This window comes from Lissotriton helveticus, chromosome 8 (genome assembly GCF_964261635.1).
Source record: "Lissotriton helveticus chromosome 8, aLisHel1.1, whole genome shotgun sequence".
Lineage (NCBI taxonomy): Eukaryota > Metazoa > Chordata > Amphibia > Caudata > Salamandridae > Lissotriton > Lissotriton helveticus.
Window position 1 is genome coordinate 1,684,933,245 of NC_136069.1, and position 17,121 is coordinate 1,684,950,365.

Sequence of the window (17,121 nt, forward strand, 5' to 3'; positions counted from 1 at the left end):
CAGTTGTCAGCCTCAAGGTGCGACCAGGCTCGCCTGAGCCTTGTGGTGGGGGCAGATGGTGGTGTTTTGAGCGATGTCCACCTGAAGGGGATCAGAAAGTGGTCTGTCCAAGGCAGTGGAATGACTGAGTCCACGATGAGGTCGGGGCAGTTAGTGAAAATTGGGTCCAATAAGTGGCCTCTGTCATGGGTGGGGGTGGTGACACGTTGGGTAAGTTGCAGGGCTGCTAGATACTCTGATAAGGTGGCCGCTGTATGATCAGAGGAGGAGTCAAAATGAAAATTCAGGTCACCTAGCACGGTGAAGTAAGAGGAGGTACTAACTCTATCGGCCACACTAGATGGCAGCGTTTCATGGAACTGCTTGGGGAGGCCGGGGGGGGCGGTAAATAAGGGTGCCAGAGAAACAACTGTTGGGTGAGAGTTCGATGTTGAAACCCATACTCTCGCAGTCCGAGATGGATTCAGAAGTGACTCGGCAGTGGTATTGTTCCTTGTTGATGATAGCCAAGCCTCCTCCTCTCCCTTTAGGTCGGTCTTGCTGTGTGATTTGGAAGCCAGACGGGAGAGCATCTACTATCGCGAGGTCGGACTCGGAGGTGAGCCGCGTTTCTGTCAGGAACAATATATCGGGGGTATGTTCCTCTAACAGCAGGGCCATTTCAGCGCAATGTTTAGGCAGAGAGCGGCAATTTAGTAGGAACATAAGAAAATCGTGTGTGGGCACAGAGCAGGGTTTAGGCTTGAGCTGAACGGAGCAGGTGGGGCAGGAATGCGGCAGCTCCTCTGCTTGAAAGATATGCCGGGTGCAAAAGCTAGCGGAGGGCCTTAGTCCATGGAGGGTTGCCGGGGTGTAGCATCTACGCTGTAATGGCTGAGATGCAGGAGGGGTGGCCCAGGGCCCGGACTCGACGCGGACGAGCGCAGACGAGCTTGCCTTAAGCGCGCCTTCAGCGCGCATTCGTCGCGCCCGCTGCGCTCGTCCGCTGCGCTTCCGGCACATGCACATGTTTGTAGCAAGGGCAGTGCAGGGGGCGTGGCCTCGAATGGACATGTCCCAGTCAGGTCGAGAGGAGTACAGCTGGTGGCAAAAGCGGCGATTTCGCCCTGCCCAGCGCTCGTTTTCTCACAAGAAAGGGTGCCTGCACACAGTAATCGTGCAGCAGGGAAGGTGAGTGGGTTTTTAAAACAAGTGAACATTTTCAGTTTCAAACATTAAAATACACGAACTTGCTGCTGCTCCCGGCTGTGCCTCAGGAGAATACTAGCTATCTAAGCGCTTGTGGTTCAGCGCGGTATTTAAAGCTTTTGGCAAAAGGGGGCGTGGCCTCGAATGGGTGTGTCCCAGTCAGGTCGAGAGGAGTGCAGCTGGTGGCAAAAACGGCGATTTCGCCCTGCCCAGCGCTCGTTTTCACACAAGAAAGGGTGCCTGCACACAGTAATCGTGCAACAGGGAAGGTGAGTGGGTTTTTAAAACAAGTGAACATTTTCAGTTTCAAACATTAAAATACACGAACTTGCTGCTGCTCCCGGCTGTGCCTCAGGAGAATACTAGCTATCTAAGCGCTTGTAGTTCAGCGCGGTATTTAAAGCTTTTGGTAAAAGGGGGCGTGGCCTCGAATGGGCGTGTCCCAGTCAGGTCGAGAGGAGTACAGCTGGTGGCAAAAACGGCGATTTCGCCCTGCCCAGCGATCGTTTTCACACAAGAAAGGGTGCCTGCACACAGTAATCGTGCAGCAGGGAAGGTGAGTGGGTTTTTAAAACAAGTGAAAATGTTCAGTTTCAAACATTAAAATACAAGAACTTGCTGCTGCTCCCGGCTGTGCCTCAGGAGAATACTAGCTATCTAAGCGCTTGTGGTTCAGCGCGGTATTTAAAGCTTTTGGCAAAAGGGGGCGTGTCCTCGAATGGGTGTGTCCCAGTCAGGTCGAGAGGAGTGCAGCTGGTGGCAAAAACGGCGATTTCGCCCTGCCCAGCGCTCGTTTTTACACAAGAAAGGGTGCCTGCACACAGTAATCGTGCAACAGGGAAGGTGAGTGGGTTTTTAAAACAAGTGAAAATTTTCAGTTTCAAACATTAAAATACACGGACTTGCTGCTGCTCCCCGCTGTGCCTCAGGAGAATACTAGCTATCTAAGCGCTTGTAGTTCAGCACGGTATTTAAAGCTTTTGGCAAAAGGGGGCGTGGCCTTGAATGGTCGTGTCCCAGTCAGGTCGAGAGGAGTACAGCTGGTGGCAAAAACGGCGATTTCGCCCTGCCCAGCGCTCGTTTTCACACAAGAAAGGGTGCCTGCACACAGTAATCGTGCAGCAGGGAAGGTGAGTGGGTTTTTAAAACAAGTGAACATTTTCAGTTTCAAACATTAAAATACACAAACTTGCTGCTGCTCCCGGCTGTGCCTCAGGAGAATACTAGCTATCTAAGCGCTTGTAGTTCAGCACGGTATTTAAAGCTTTTGGCAAAAGGGGGCGTGGCCTCGAATGGGCGTGTCCCAGTCAGGTCGAGAGGAGTGCAGCTGGTGGCAAAAACGGCGATTTCGCCCTGCCCAGCGCTCGTTTTCACACAAGAAAGGGTGCCTGCACACAGTAATCGTGCAACAGGGAAGGTGAGTGGGTTTTTAAAACAAGTGAACATTTTCAGTTTCAAACATTAAAATACACGAACTTGCTGCTGCTCCCGGCTGTGCCTCAGGAGAATACTAGCTATCTGGAGCAAGAACCTTCATGACTCTCCATATCCCTCATTTTTACAAATGAAACAAGACTCTCCAACCTTCTTACAAAAACCAAATGGCTTTTTTTACTTGCTCCAACTACTCAATCTGTAAATTAGGGAGGTCCAAAACCAAGGACATAAATGTGAATGGGCATCAATTCCAAATCAGAGATGTTATAAACTGCGAGAGCAAAAACATAATTTATCTAATCACTTGCCCCTGTGGAAAACACTACATAGGGAGCACAATCCGCCCTCTCAAAATCCGGATTCAAGAACATTACTGGAATATTCACAAAACTGATTTTCAACAACCATTAGTGGAACATTTTGAGAAAAACCATCCACACACCCGGAACTTCTCCTTTGGTGCACTCAAAAGACTGAAGAAACATGCAAGAGGAGTTAATCTTGAGCTCAGACTAAGCCAACAAGAAAGTGCCTTGATCATTTGCTTTGGTATTGTGGAGAATGGTCTGAACAAAGACAACGAGAGGCACTACTGGGTTTGAAAAATCCTACTTGGAACTGGACATAATTGTCAAGTCGAAATGGCAGTCTTTGTGCAAAATGTTGTGTCAGTGAACGACATAGACATCAATATGCCAATGTAAATAAATTGCTGTCGTAAATACTGTTTGTATGTTTATGACATATTCTCCACCATGATCATGTGCCGACATACTCCTGGTCTTTGGTAGAAGATCTGTATGCTTACTTTTTAGACCTAAACTATCCTATGTAGAACATCCTTGTAGGTCCTTGCTCTACTTTCTCTCTCTCCTCTCTAGGGTGTAGACCTCAATCATTGCAAGAATTATGACTCCTTCATACAATGGCACTTTGTTACACAATACTCAAACTTGCTAATTTGAACGATAACTTGAATAGGCTACCTATATTCAGGACCCATAATTCGCTTATCATGTATTCGAATGGCATGACCAATTGGAAGAGTCACCTCCTCAAACTCTTCACCAAATGCTAAAAATAGATAAATGTTAAAATTGTAACTTACAGATCATGTTCTGAGATTCTTTATTCGATCAATACATACACAGGCTAGTAATTGGGGATATTCTAATGTGTCGGACCAACTTGCCTCGATTGCCAGGAGGCTTCCACCCTTCTAGATTGGTAATATTATAGACTATATTGAATCCACACCGACTTGGGGTAGCCATTGAGGACATCTCAAGATGGCTGACATAATTTCCCCGCCCTCGTATGTGGCTGCCATACTGTTGCACCGACAACTTAATTGACTCACCTCTTACATCATGTTTCTGATGAAAATCTATGGACGTCGTTTATGTCCCCTCAATATTTAAACTTCAATGCTCCCATGGATCAGAGCTTAAATTAAATCGTAATGTGGCGAAGTTCGAACCTGCACACCACAGATTCGATGTACTACTCTTCGACAGTCCTTTTTAAGAGCTCAAGATATATTGTTATGTGGTGGCAGTTGAACAACTATACTAAAGATTTGAAGTACTACTCTTTCGTAGTCCTTTTAAATCAAAACGAGCATGACTACCTTACAACTTTCTCGCATTTACGAAACTTAGGCGAGTAATCATACACATGATCTCAGTTGGCTCACTATTTAAAGATGGCCTCCATTCAGTAGGCCGAAAGACCGTTGAGACGCTTACATAAGGAATTGACTCTGGACCTTTCCTGATTGAACTACGATAGAAGTAAGTTAACTTGCCTCCCTGATAATTGATTGACTGTACCTAGTACTCTCGTTATGGATATGCCTGGTGCCCAATCCGAACTCGGGACTCGTAAACTGGAGCCCGTCTTTCTAATGTCATAGTAAATAAAAATGGACCCTGGCTTTGTTTTAAATGTCAGCTGAACTCTCATTTGTGCTGTTGTTAACTATATTATAGCAAAACACACAAGTTAATGGACGGAATGCTGCACAATGGCAAAACATTCACCCCCAGTCACAGATCTGGGTTTAATCCATCATTATTTTGCTCACCAAGCCACCCCAGTTCAGACATGGCAATATGCAAATCAGTCTTGGCCCTGTGGGAACAGTCCAGCCCGAACTGCCAAGCCATGTCTTTCCTGGACCGGAATCAAGCATCCTTTCTGGCTATCAGCCGTCTTCAGCCAGGATAACTATATTATGGCACAAACAACTGACTTGATAAGTGCAAACTCGGTGTAGCATTATTTCGGTACATGCTATTTGTAGCCAGCTAACTCTGTCACAAGGAGAACTTTAACACTAATAACATATATGTGAAGATCGCTCAAGTTTTTAATGGTGACTATATGAACTAATCGTGATGTATTAATGATTCAAGAAGGTACACATTATTTTCTATGAAATCCTGTAGCAATTGACCGAGTGTTATTAACAAAATAGTTAAGTTAAGATTAAAACGTGGAAATTAAGGTGCCCAAGGAAATGCTTAGGTTAAACTAATATGCATGCGGAATGAACTAATTACCAACATATGAATATACACTGAATTGCCTGAATGAACTGAACACTAAAATGATTAGTTTTTCAATGAATGCCTGGCCAGCACTGGAAATTGGGTTTCTATTTAATTAAACTTTGCTCCAATTTCACCTAACCTTTCTTAATACCTAATGAGTTGCTTTCTAATAGTACCTGCCTTATATAACAAGAAGATAGATCTTTCCTATCATACCATCCGTGGTTAAACGCCTGTTGCACTCTTTATCATTCTTATTTTTTTTTCCTTTTTTTCCTTTTTATTTTCTTCTTTTCTTTCCTCTCCTTTTGTCACTGTAGTTCACAGCTATAGTGCACAAAACTCTTTTCCAAATCATGTAATCCTCACACTTCACACTGGGTGTTTGATTACAGGTAGCCTTGTATTTAAAATTGACAGATACTGCCCAATTAACATCCCTTTCAGCCTTGAAAAAGCCCCAGTCCAACTGACCACTGAGTGTGAAACACGTGTAGGCTGGTGCAGTTATAGCAATGTGATTTTAAGAATATTCTGAAAAGCCTGGCTGAGTTCTACTGGTTTTTCTGGGGATGCCTAGAAAACACTAATGGACATGCCCTTTGATAGCCATCGCCTGCTTGGTGACAAGGCAGACAGTGCGCTAGAGCGCGTCAAGGACTCTCGGGCTATGGCCAAGTCCTTGGGCCTCTCCACCACAGGCCCTGCACTGTCCGCTTTTTGCCCTTTTATTGGCTATGGAAGGAGTGCCCCCCCATGTTCCTACCAGGGCCACAGGCAGGCTCAAGCTGTTCAGCTCCAGCATGGCCGGATGCGGGAACCACCGCCGTGGTTCTTGGGGCCAGCGGGTGGGCCAGTCCCCCACAGCCTCCTCTGCAGCTGCCTCCAAACCCTCCTAGTCCAACCTTTCAGGCCAATCTCCCGCCAAGGGGAGGCAGGATTTGCCATCATGTCGCCCACTGGCAGACCATCACATCTCCCAGGTGGGTTTTGCAGATAGTCTGAAGGGGCTAGTCCCTCCCCTTCAAGACTACCCCTCAGCCATGCCACCTCAGTACCATCGTATGTCGGGGATCATCTGGCCCTTCTCCAACAGGAAGTTATGGTTCTCTTGGCCAGGGGAGCCATTGTACGAGTTCCTGCCCCAGAAGTTGGTCATGGTTGCTATTCCCACTACTTTCTGGTGCCCAAGAAGGACTTGGGCCTGCGTCCTGTCTTGGATCACAGGAATGTTAACTGCTACCTCCGGAAGGAGAAGTTCAAAACGTTGACCCTCGCTCAGGTCCTGTCTGCCCTCGACCCTGGAGACTGGATGGTAGTGTTAGACTTGCTGGACACTTATTTTCACATCCCAGTCCTACCAGCCTACCGGTTTTACCTGCGGTTCATGGTAGGCCATGAGCATTTTCAGTTTACCGTGCTCCCTTTTGGCCTCACGAGCACCCCTCAGGTGTTCATGAAAGTGATGGCAGTGATCGCAGCTCATCTGAACAGATCAGGGGTTCCAGTCTTCTAAATCGAAGACTGCTTGTTTAGGTGAGCTCACCCCAGGCAGTCGTCTCCGACCTCCAGACTACAGCAGACCTCCTGCATTCTCTGGAGTTCTCCATCAATGTGCTGAAGTCACAGCTGTCTCCCTCTCTGAAGCTCCTTTTCATCGGAGCGGTTCTGGATAGGACGCAGTTTTGGATCTATCCTCCCGAACAGCGAGTCCGGTATATTCGGGCTATGATTCTAATCTTTCAGCCTCTATCCTGAGTTTTGGTCCGGATACCCTCCGGCTACTGGACCTGATGGCCTCCTGCATCCTGCTGGTGGATCATGCCAGATGGCATATGCGGGCTCTGCAGTGGGACCTGAAGTTCAAGTGGGCACTGCATCAGTTGAACCTGCCCGATTGCATCCACGTCTCGGAGGGTACTGCAGGCCAACTGCAGTTGTGGCTCACGAACCAGGATTGGGTTAACGGAAGATCTCTCTTCCTTCCTCAACTAGAGTTCACAGTGGTCACTGATAGATCACTTCTGGGAAGGGGCGGCCACATGTTGAGGTGGAGATCAGAGTCCTCTGGTCTCTGGCGGAGTCTTTGCTCCACATCAACCTCCTGGAGCTTCAGGCGATTCATCTTGCACTAAAAGCATTCCTTCCCTCTGTCTGGGGAAGAGTAGTAAAGGTGTTCATGGACAACACCACCGCCATGTGGTACTGCAACAAACAGGGTGGGTGGGGTCATGGACCCTATGTCATGAGGCCCTACTCCTCTGGACATGGCTGGAACATCAAGGCATATCCCTGGTGGTTCAACACCTTGCAGGTTCCCTGAACACCAGGGCAGACAAAGTCAGCCACAGGTGCACGATGGATCACAAATGGCATTTTCACTCCTTGGGAGTGAACTTTTCAGAAAAGGTGGAACACAAACCCACCAGTAGCCACTTCCAGGCTACCATTGTTAAATGAAAGACACACAAGCCAATTCAAAGTGTAAGAGGAGTCAGACCCCACACAGTACAGACAACAGATTGGCTTATAGCGCAAGCGCTGTAGGCACGACATAAAAAGGTGGGACATGCCACATCCATCAGCCATTACCATACTCGCATTTTTAAATGACACAAAGATAAGCCAATGCTAAGCAAAGGAGGAGTCAGATTCCACAAAGTAGATACAACAGGCTCAACCCAAAAAATGTTTTGGGGAGCCTCTACCAAACTAATGCTCTTTGCTTTTTGGGACAGAACGGTGAGAGGCTTGTCAAGTTCCAGGGACGAGGCCATTTGAAGAAAGAGCAGCCTTCCCGTACGAAGCAAACAGTGAATACACAAAACATCAAGACAAAGATTGAGAGTGAACTCCCAATGGAGGTAAAGTCGACCGGTGCCACAGCGCCAAGCGCTGACCTCGGTGTGCAGAGTTTTCAAATATACCATTGATTTAAACATACCTGCTGCAGAGTTCCTTGCCTTCAGCAATCTTCAGGCAACAATAAAAATGTCAAGATAACTCTTGTGATTAGTGGACCTGCTGGAAACACTTTGCCTAGTGGCAGTCTTTACTCATCATAAAGTAGCACAGAGGGTAAATATGCCTGCAGCAAACAGGGGAGGCTCCACCGCTAAGGCAAAGGGAAAAATAAAATGATAATAACAGAGTCAATCTAATTTTATTTTTCGTACCTACAGGGCTAGGCAGGCGGGGCTGGTGTTGTAGTGTAGCTCCTATTTTCCCAATAGGCTCTGCGCATTGGAATAGTACCTACAGCAGTAAAGGCCTAGGCCAGACGTTAACTAGGTCTACTACTGTCGATACTAGACTTAATTTTTGGGTTTGCCAGCTAAGCTCAGAGTTCGCTAGAAACTTTCTCGAATGTTCAAGGAAGGAATTAACTCCCCTGATTAGACAAGAAGGGATTTAGTTCTTGACAACCATAGAACATGACAACTTTGCTCTCCCCTAATCAAGAGTCAATCTCGAGAGTCGTGTGAGCACAAGGCAATTATTTTACTCAGTCAGTACGTGCATTCTTAGTCTCATCAGAATGTAGAGAAAAGGAAGAGACGGGCGTGTTCAATAAAAAGGTGTTATTTATTGATCAGTCTCTTTTCTCATACATGAGAAATGGATCGATATTATTGCAATACTTATAGTTAAGTAAAGTGCATACATTAAAAGCAATAGTATAAAATAATACTGTAAAAACATTGATATGGTTTCTGAGCCATATGATGTTTAAAATGATTAAAATATATTTACATACACATATACATTTGACTAAACGTACTCAACTGGTGTTTCTAAATACGCCTACCCCGTGTACCTGACCTAAGTCTAATGCGTGGGCGGGAATAGAAAGTTACAGTTTTAAGTTAAGTTTGTTTTTGCCAAGTGAATAAATAAAGAATTCTCTGTGAGGGGTTATTCAGTTCTGTACCTGGAAGTTAGGATGGATGAGGAATGGTATCTCTTTCTCTGCTCTCGATATTCCAGGCTGCCTGCGAGGGCTACCCGGAAGCGCCGGTGCTGGGTCTCTCGGCTTGAGATAGCAGCGCGTCTCTCAGCGCGTCAGGAAGGCGGGGCTGCTGCCAGCGGGGTCTGCTTCTGCTCTCGGCTTCGGCAAGTATGGCTGCTCCGTCTTGTCACCACGCGTGTGTTTGCATAGGGCAAGGTCGGCAATATTTATACCTTAAAGGTGCCGAGATTGACGTAAGGATGGACATAGATACGTCAATAAAGATGTCATACGACTTGCTCGTTAGCACATTCTTTACTAAAGTTCTCTGTGAAATCAAAACAATGGCCGCACGGATTATCCAGGTTGTCATAGGTTTGATTTGTTATGAGAACGTCGTATGCCTTATCAGGGGCTGGAGGAATGTCGCTTGTCTAATTAGATCTCAAGCGTTATGACCTAATCAGATAACACGTTCCTGTGCCGTAGTGTGACTGCGTCAGATAACGGTATCTGCATCATGGGGGTTTTCTTGCCTCATGGGCTGACTGTTAGTTAACTTGATAGTTAGTTTAACCAGAATAGGGTCAGGAATAGGGGGACTGATTCAGAACCTATAGAAATACACGACACCCACTCCACGCTAACTATGGTCATATCTACTAATCTATGCATAGTATAACATAGTACAACATACTATAGAGTATAGTGTATACCTTACCACCCCAAAATACATAAATGCATTTCGAAATTTTCAAATATACTGAAAAATTGCAGTCATATATATTGTATGCACTTAAGCTATGAATTAAATGCAAAAGTAAACACGCATTTTTATGCATCATTGCTTATTGGTATATGAGAAATACACATGAAATGGCTCTTAATATGGCTATACAGAAAGGAAGTTCGAGACCATTTCATCACATAATAAAATATTCGTGAACATACCAGCGAGCAGCTAAAGTCTATAAAGTATCTAAAAATAGAAATTTTAGTTCTCTAGGAATAGTTTCTTACTTTAAGCAGAAGATCAGTGTCCCGGGAAAAAATATGTAGAAAAATATTTTAAGGGGCTTGCTGAAAAATATTGCTGTCCGTGAGCTGGAGTGAAATTGTTCATGTGACTTTATTTTTAAAGTTGAAGGCCGAATTCAGGGAACGCCGTGTGCGAGTTTACTCAAAAGTCTCTATTTCTGTTCTGGAGAGAACATCATATCATTCAGGCTTTCGAAAAAACTGTCAACAGCTTCATGGGAAAGTTCCACTAAGTCGGAAATAGGGGTAACCATGCATTCGTGCGCATGATTGTCTGCATTGACATTCTGATTCGCATTGCTGACAGAAGGTCGTACCTGTTCGATGCTACTTTCATCTTGAACTTCACTACTCTTCAATCGTAGTGGTGAAGATTCCAGGAATGCCGTCATCAGGATTGGCAGCCTTTGAGGGCAGCACAAAGCGTGAACCTTGGTAGGAACCAACAGTGTATCTGCATCCACTGGCGCATCCGATTGTAGCGTCAGACAGGTGTCTAACACGCATTCTTCTCCGCATAGCAGACACCTTAGTACAGGTAAAACACACCTTTGCCACATTGGTCGAAATGATAGAAACCAAGTCATGTTCAGGTCTCTAAGCCGGGAGAGTCCCAGGATTTTTGATATCCGGTCCCGGTATCCAATGGCTAGGATCGTAGCTTCCATTGTCGCGAGAGTTTGATCTGTGACATGGGTTGCCATAACGAAAAATAAGGACTAGGAATAGGATTCCTGCAATTAGTCCCAGGATCAGGGGAAGTCCGCCAAAAATCGAATGGACGAAATCTGGAAAAATACCCAGTATGGCTTTGAATGGTGTTAATGCCATCGAAAATACTGTCTTAAATACCTTTGAGACCCCAGTGGTATCAGAAATATTTAAGATTTCGCTTAGAATTTCCGCGAAATGTACGGGGGAATTAGTTGATAATAATGTATGTATCTCTGCAGTCGTCCTTGCGACTTGTAGATCATACGTTTCTTTTGATGACGTGAGCCTTGTAGGCGTCTGAAGAAGCACTGTTTTCATTCTGCTTAAAGTATCTATTCGAATAGAAGTAATTTTCAAACTGGGCCATGCCCTTGCCTCCCTGTCTGGAAAGGAGCTGGGGAACAAAGAACGTCCACAGCACTTGACCTTCGCCGTTGTAGTTACTAGATAAGGAGTCCCGGGCATAAGACTGCAACATCTGCGGTCTACAATAAGAATGTAACTCCCATTATAGAGTCTTTGAAAGAATGGTTCTATTTCAGTTGCAGGTGCGCCTTGCTGGTGACATGAAAGGTTGTATGAATTCCCTTCACAGGCTCCATGCAAACTAATTCCGTTACACAGAAGCGTGCCGCTTAGTGACATAGCACAATTGTTGCCACTAAGAAACACTTTCTGTCCTTTATTACTGACACATGCATGTGAATAGGGCAGGTTCCAAGTTGTTTTAAGGTACCCCTTTCCCAATTTCTCGTACATGCCAGCCTGTATATATTTTTGGCAGTATTGAAACCTGAAGGTTGAGATTGGAATATTTATTATTCCATGGATTATCCATTCACTGACAGGTCGATCTGACATTGTCAATGGTAATCTTTCTAGTTTTTCAATGCTCAAGATTGTATAATCAGCACCCTTTTGCGCCATACCGATTTGTCTATCAGTAAGGTTAAAGATTTGGAATAGTGACGTTGTGTTGATTAAACGCCAAGGCACATAGCCTGAACGCAGATTTTGTAACGTCCAGCCAAGCTGTACAATAGAACGCAATTGTGACTGACCATGTTGTAATAACAGTGAGTCCTGCGATAATATATCGATTGCTGAAGACACAATGCTGTCCAATGAAAAAATTCTGGAGGACAGAGTCATTAACCCATTGTCCACTACAGAAAGTGATTTTTCCAAATTGATACGGTCAATTTCCCGTATTCTTTCTGCTGTCTCAATTTGAGTAACCTTCCAGGCCTCATTGTATGCTGCATATACAGAGGCTGCTATGAAACGCTTTTGACGCTGTTTGCGTGGTCCGAGTATGAAATCATGCAAGTCAGCACCATCAGGAAGTAAAGTTAGGTGTTGCTTAATTTCAGGCAGTGTGGAAGTCTGTAGCCATTGAAGGCATAATTTGCCCACACTGTAGGTTGTTATTATCCCTGGGTGATGTCTTTGGGGATATCTAGGGTCTGGCCTGGTCATTTTGAAACCCTGTGTTTTATTCAGGAATCTATCTTGACAGTGATTTGTATCTGTGGGCCAGATCAACCATTGTTTCCAATCAGGATGTGTTCTGTTTTGGTTTAATATATGGTTTACGTCTATCTCTTCATCTGTATCAGAGCTATTGCTAAACATTGTTGGCTTCGGAATAGACGGGTTATTTAAATGTTTGATTTTGGCTAAGCCAAGACAGGTGGTTTGTTGAACAGTGTCATTTAAAAATATCATTTGTTCTGGGATCATGCAGGCTCTAAACAAAGCTTCTAAACCCTGTACTTGCCATTCTTGTGTACCCCAAACACTTTTCAAATCAACATTTTTGTCCCAATAATCAAATCCAAAAGTATTCATTTTTTCAAAGAATGAATCTGAATATATCAATTTTGTGTTGGTTATCATGGTTTTCATCCCTGTCTTGTTTGACAATTTAAAATAAAATGTTTCAGCATTACTTATGTTAAAACCTGAAAAATATGAATATTTGTCATAAACGGTTCTAGAGCTCCCTTTTGGAGGTGTAGCACAATGTTCCCATTGATTATAATTTAAAACATTTCTAGGTTGTGCAGATTTATGCAAAAAATGGTTACCATAATGGTTATAGCAATACATACTATCATAATTTGTAGAACCTTGCAAATAATCATGTTTTGTAAATTTAGCAGACATTACTAAGTCAGACATCATGTTGTTAATGCTTTCGAAGTCCCAATCATCAGCAAATGAGTTTGGTTTTGCAAAGTCACTCAAGGAGATCTTGATTTGGTGTGGATATTTCAGGATCTCCACCGGACCATAAATTTCATAGTCAGTGTTGTCCCAGGCTACCCCACCAGGTATCGGATTGGCTGTGAAGTTGGCTGAAGAAAGTTCTCTTTTCTCGACGTGTGAAGATGTGTGTGGTTTGAGGACCAAGTTGATGTTCTGACTTGCTGTGTCCATTTTAGCATATTTTCCCTCAATGAAGCGTCCCAAAGTAAATACCATGATGAGCCAAAGTATGAGGATAAATGCACCAAAACCCACCCAAAATTCAATCCATGGAGAAACCAGATAGGTTTCTTTCAGTTGTTTCAAAAGTTCCTTAGCTTTGTCTTTAAAGGATTTTGATGATGGCTGTGTCTTTGATTCACTGAGGCTTTCAGAGGAATCATCGAAGTTGATGAAGTACCCGGATGCAGTTCTGTCAATTTTTCCAATTGCTTCAGGATTTTTGTTTCTTGCATTGTCACTCGGCACTTCATTGTAGATTGGTGTGTCTCTGCTAAATGTTTTTATTTGGGTTTTCAGAGGTCTTAGTTCTATTGCATTGTTGCATAGTCCTTGTTGTTCTTCTGTAGGCGATTCGAAAGTGATGAGCCTCTTTGTTAGGACCTCTGTACTGGTAGCAAACCTTGGTGTTCTGCTACTTATTGGGAGTCCACTTGGCCTACTGTTTGTTATCGGCCACATGTTGTGGTTTTACCAGGTCGATGGATACAACTCGGTTCTCCTTTTTTCCAGCAAGTGGCGGTAGTACAACTGATCTTGTCCCGTTGACAGACAAGACAGGAACTGCTTTTCTGTAAGAAGGCCCAAATTCCTTCTTTACCGCGATCTTCTCCCTGACTAGATCCCCGACTTTTGGAATCCAGACAGGTCTTGCTGGGACAGGTGGTGATTCTTCAGTGGTTGTTGGCTGTTGTTTCAACTGTATGTTGCTCAGGTCTTTTCTTGTTTTGTTTAAGTCCTGCAAAATAGCCAAACGGTCTTTGACATCAAAGGTTTTTTCTATTACCACTGAAGTCTGACTATCAAGGTCAGAGATCAACATCCTAGTTCCGAATAATAATTCGTACGGACTGAATCCCTTCAGAGAATTTCTTGGCAAGTTATTTAGACTACGTTGGACACTTATTAGATGTTTGACCCACCCAGCTCCCGAACCTAATATCCTTTCTATTATAGATTGCTTTCTGCCTTGGTTTTTTCTTTACACCATCCCGTACCCTCAGGAAGGAAGTGAGAAGATTCCCGCTGGGCTGTGCTCATTTGGCCATGTTTCCCCCCCAGGCTGGATTGCCTGAGTGAAAACAATGGTCGAACGTAGCATGCTCTTAGCGTATATGCCATTTAGACTCGCAAATCTTTGTATAACAGTCCGGACGTCAGCCGAGTGCTGAGGATCTACATTATAAGTGGAAACTAGCCTGTATATGTTAATCGCAAGCCATTCTTTTTACCGGTGATGTTATCTGCAGTCAGATTCCACCGTATTTTATTTTTTCTCTCCCCACTGCGATTTCTGTTGCAGTTTGGGCAGTTTTTTACAAACATGGTATGATGTAGGCTCATGCCTGGCCACCAGTACCGTGATTGTAAATCTTCCAGAGAATCTTTTAGTTTGAGGTGTCCAAGACCCTCACCCATATGTGCGTCTGCGATTAACAAGCTTCTCCTGTCCATGTTTGGAATCACTCTATCCCCCACTCCAGGGATTCGAGCAAAAGGGACGGAGTTTGCATCAATTATGTATGTATAATTGAGTGGATAGTTGATCGGTAACGCTGAGCAGTCGCCTTTTGATGACGTTTTCACCGCCAGCAATGTTTCACCGTCAATGTATTTTAATGTACGCTTTTTTCGAACTACGGGAGCCGATTTAGTGGCTGCCGCTGCGGCTGTTTCAGCCAATGAATTCCCTACAACGTGAACGCCATCACGTTGATGACTCAGTGAGTGAGTCACGTGAGTCTTTGGTAGTTCTTTTTGTAAAAGAGCTATTTGTTCCCAGAGCAGTCTCTGCTTTATTGGTGCATCTGTGTCATTTTTGTAACCGTTCTGAATCCATGTCTGCAAATCGCTGTTATATGATTTGACGCAGTAATATGAATCTGACACTATAAGTGTCGGGAATTCGCGATCCGCATTATCTAGCGCCATTTTCAATGCAATTATTTCAGTTTGTTGTTCTGAATTAGTTTCTACTGAGTGTGATTTTGTTAATAGAGGTTTTAATATACCTCCGCGCCACACTTCTTTTGTAATCTCACATGTGGGGTTGTATGCTTGTTCTCCCCAAACGGAGGGTTGAGCATGTCCGTCTGTATAGATTACACAGGCGTAATGTCGTAGAGGCAGAATGTCGATTGGCAGAGGATACGTCTTTTCATATTTTAGATTTTTAGAAAATTGTCAACCATGCTATGCTTGATAATTCATATCCTACGTACAAGACTGTCAGATGGGCAATTCTGGATTTTTTAAAGTTGAATTTGTAACCCTCTGCAGCGAACCCAAGAATTATGGTGTTCACTCTTTTCAAGTGAGTCTCCAAGTCATCATCTGTTAAGTAAATGTCATCGACATAAGATAATGCTTCATCATCATATAGTTGTAGTAATTCTGTTACTCTCGCTGAGAATACCCCCGGGCTGTTCTTGTACCCCTGGGCTAACCGACAGAATTGTTTTTGAGTGCCATTTACTGAGAATGCAGTTAAATATCTGCTCTCTGGTGCTATGTTTTGACAAAAGAATCCATTGGAGATGTCCAAGGTTGTTTTGTATTTTTTGCGCACTATGTTATTCATTAGTGCAGCACTGTGTGAGTTTTGCACTGCAAAGGTTTTGCAACATGTGTTAAGGTGTCGGTAATCCAAAACTAGACGATATGAATTGTCTGGTTTGGAGACCGGAAACAAAGGATTGTTCATTTGTGAGGTGCAAGTTTCAATCACCCCCTGGTATTCTAGCTGATCTAGTATCTCATTTACTTGTTTTTTAGCTTCTTGCTTAATTGGGTACTGCCTTTGTGCAGTAGGTTGTGATTTTAACTGGATTTTGTGAGGAGGAGAATCCTCATCCCATCCTACATGATTTTTATATAAAGCAGGTGCTAAGGCCACTGCCCACTTTCTAGCAAGTGTATATTTTTTATGAATCGGGATCTGATTCGAGAAGGCAGGCATAATTACTTCTTCGCCATGAGGGCACTCCCTGACAAACTCTGGTGGCCAGTCTTTTTTAGCTAGAAGGATGTCATAGCCTTTGGAGAGGTTATCCCAAAATAGTCCCCTTATTTTCCTAGTCTTATCTCCCTCTATACGTAATGTTATCTCGTATATCTTGTGGGGCTTGCTAACTCTGGTGTCTGCAGTTTCCACTTGAAGGTATTCATTCGTGTCCACTGTCTCCAGATGATTCATAAGGACTTTGCGAGCTATGCTCACCTCTGCTGCGCTGTCTAGCATTGTCTGAGCCCACTCTCCGTTTTTCAGTTGTGTCCTCAGTATTCTCGGCATTGTTAACTACCTTGATACTGGCTACCCTCTTTTTTGGAAATTGTAATTTCTTTTTTAGTTGAGCAGGTTCCTTGTCTTTGGACTTGGCGTGCTGTTCTCTTTGTTCTGATCGTCCTCTTCTTTCCGATTTCTGCGAGGAATTCTGAAAAGATTGAGAGGGACGTGTATCAATGTCTTGATATCTATCAGGTTTTTTAATATTATCCCTATTTCTAAGGTTATATCTATTCCCCGAGGGGTCACTCTGCGGTGACCTCTGTCTTTGGTTTGGAGATTTCTCTCTTCGCCTAGGAGACCTTCCTCGGGACTGGAATTTCTTTTCTTTAGGATTGGATTGTTTGTTTCCATCCCAGTTCTTTTTTGGTGAATTATTATTATTAAAAAATATTTTTTCTGGACTTGTAGTCAGTTGCGGTTTTACTGGTATTCCACCTAGACTATCTCTGCCTAGTTCTTCA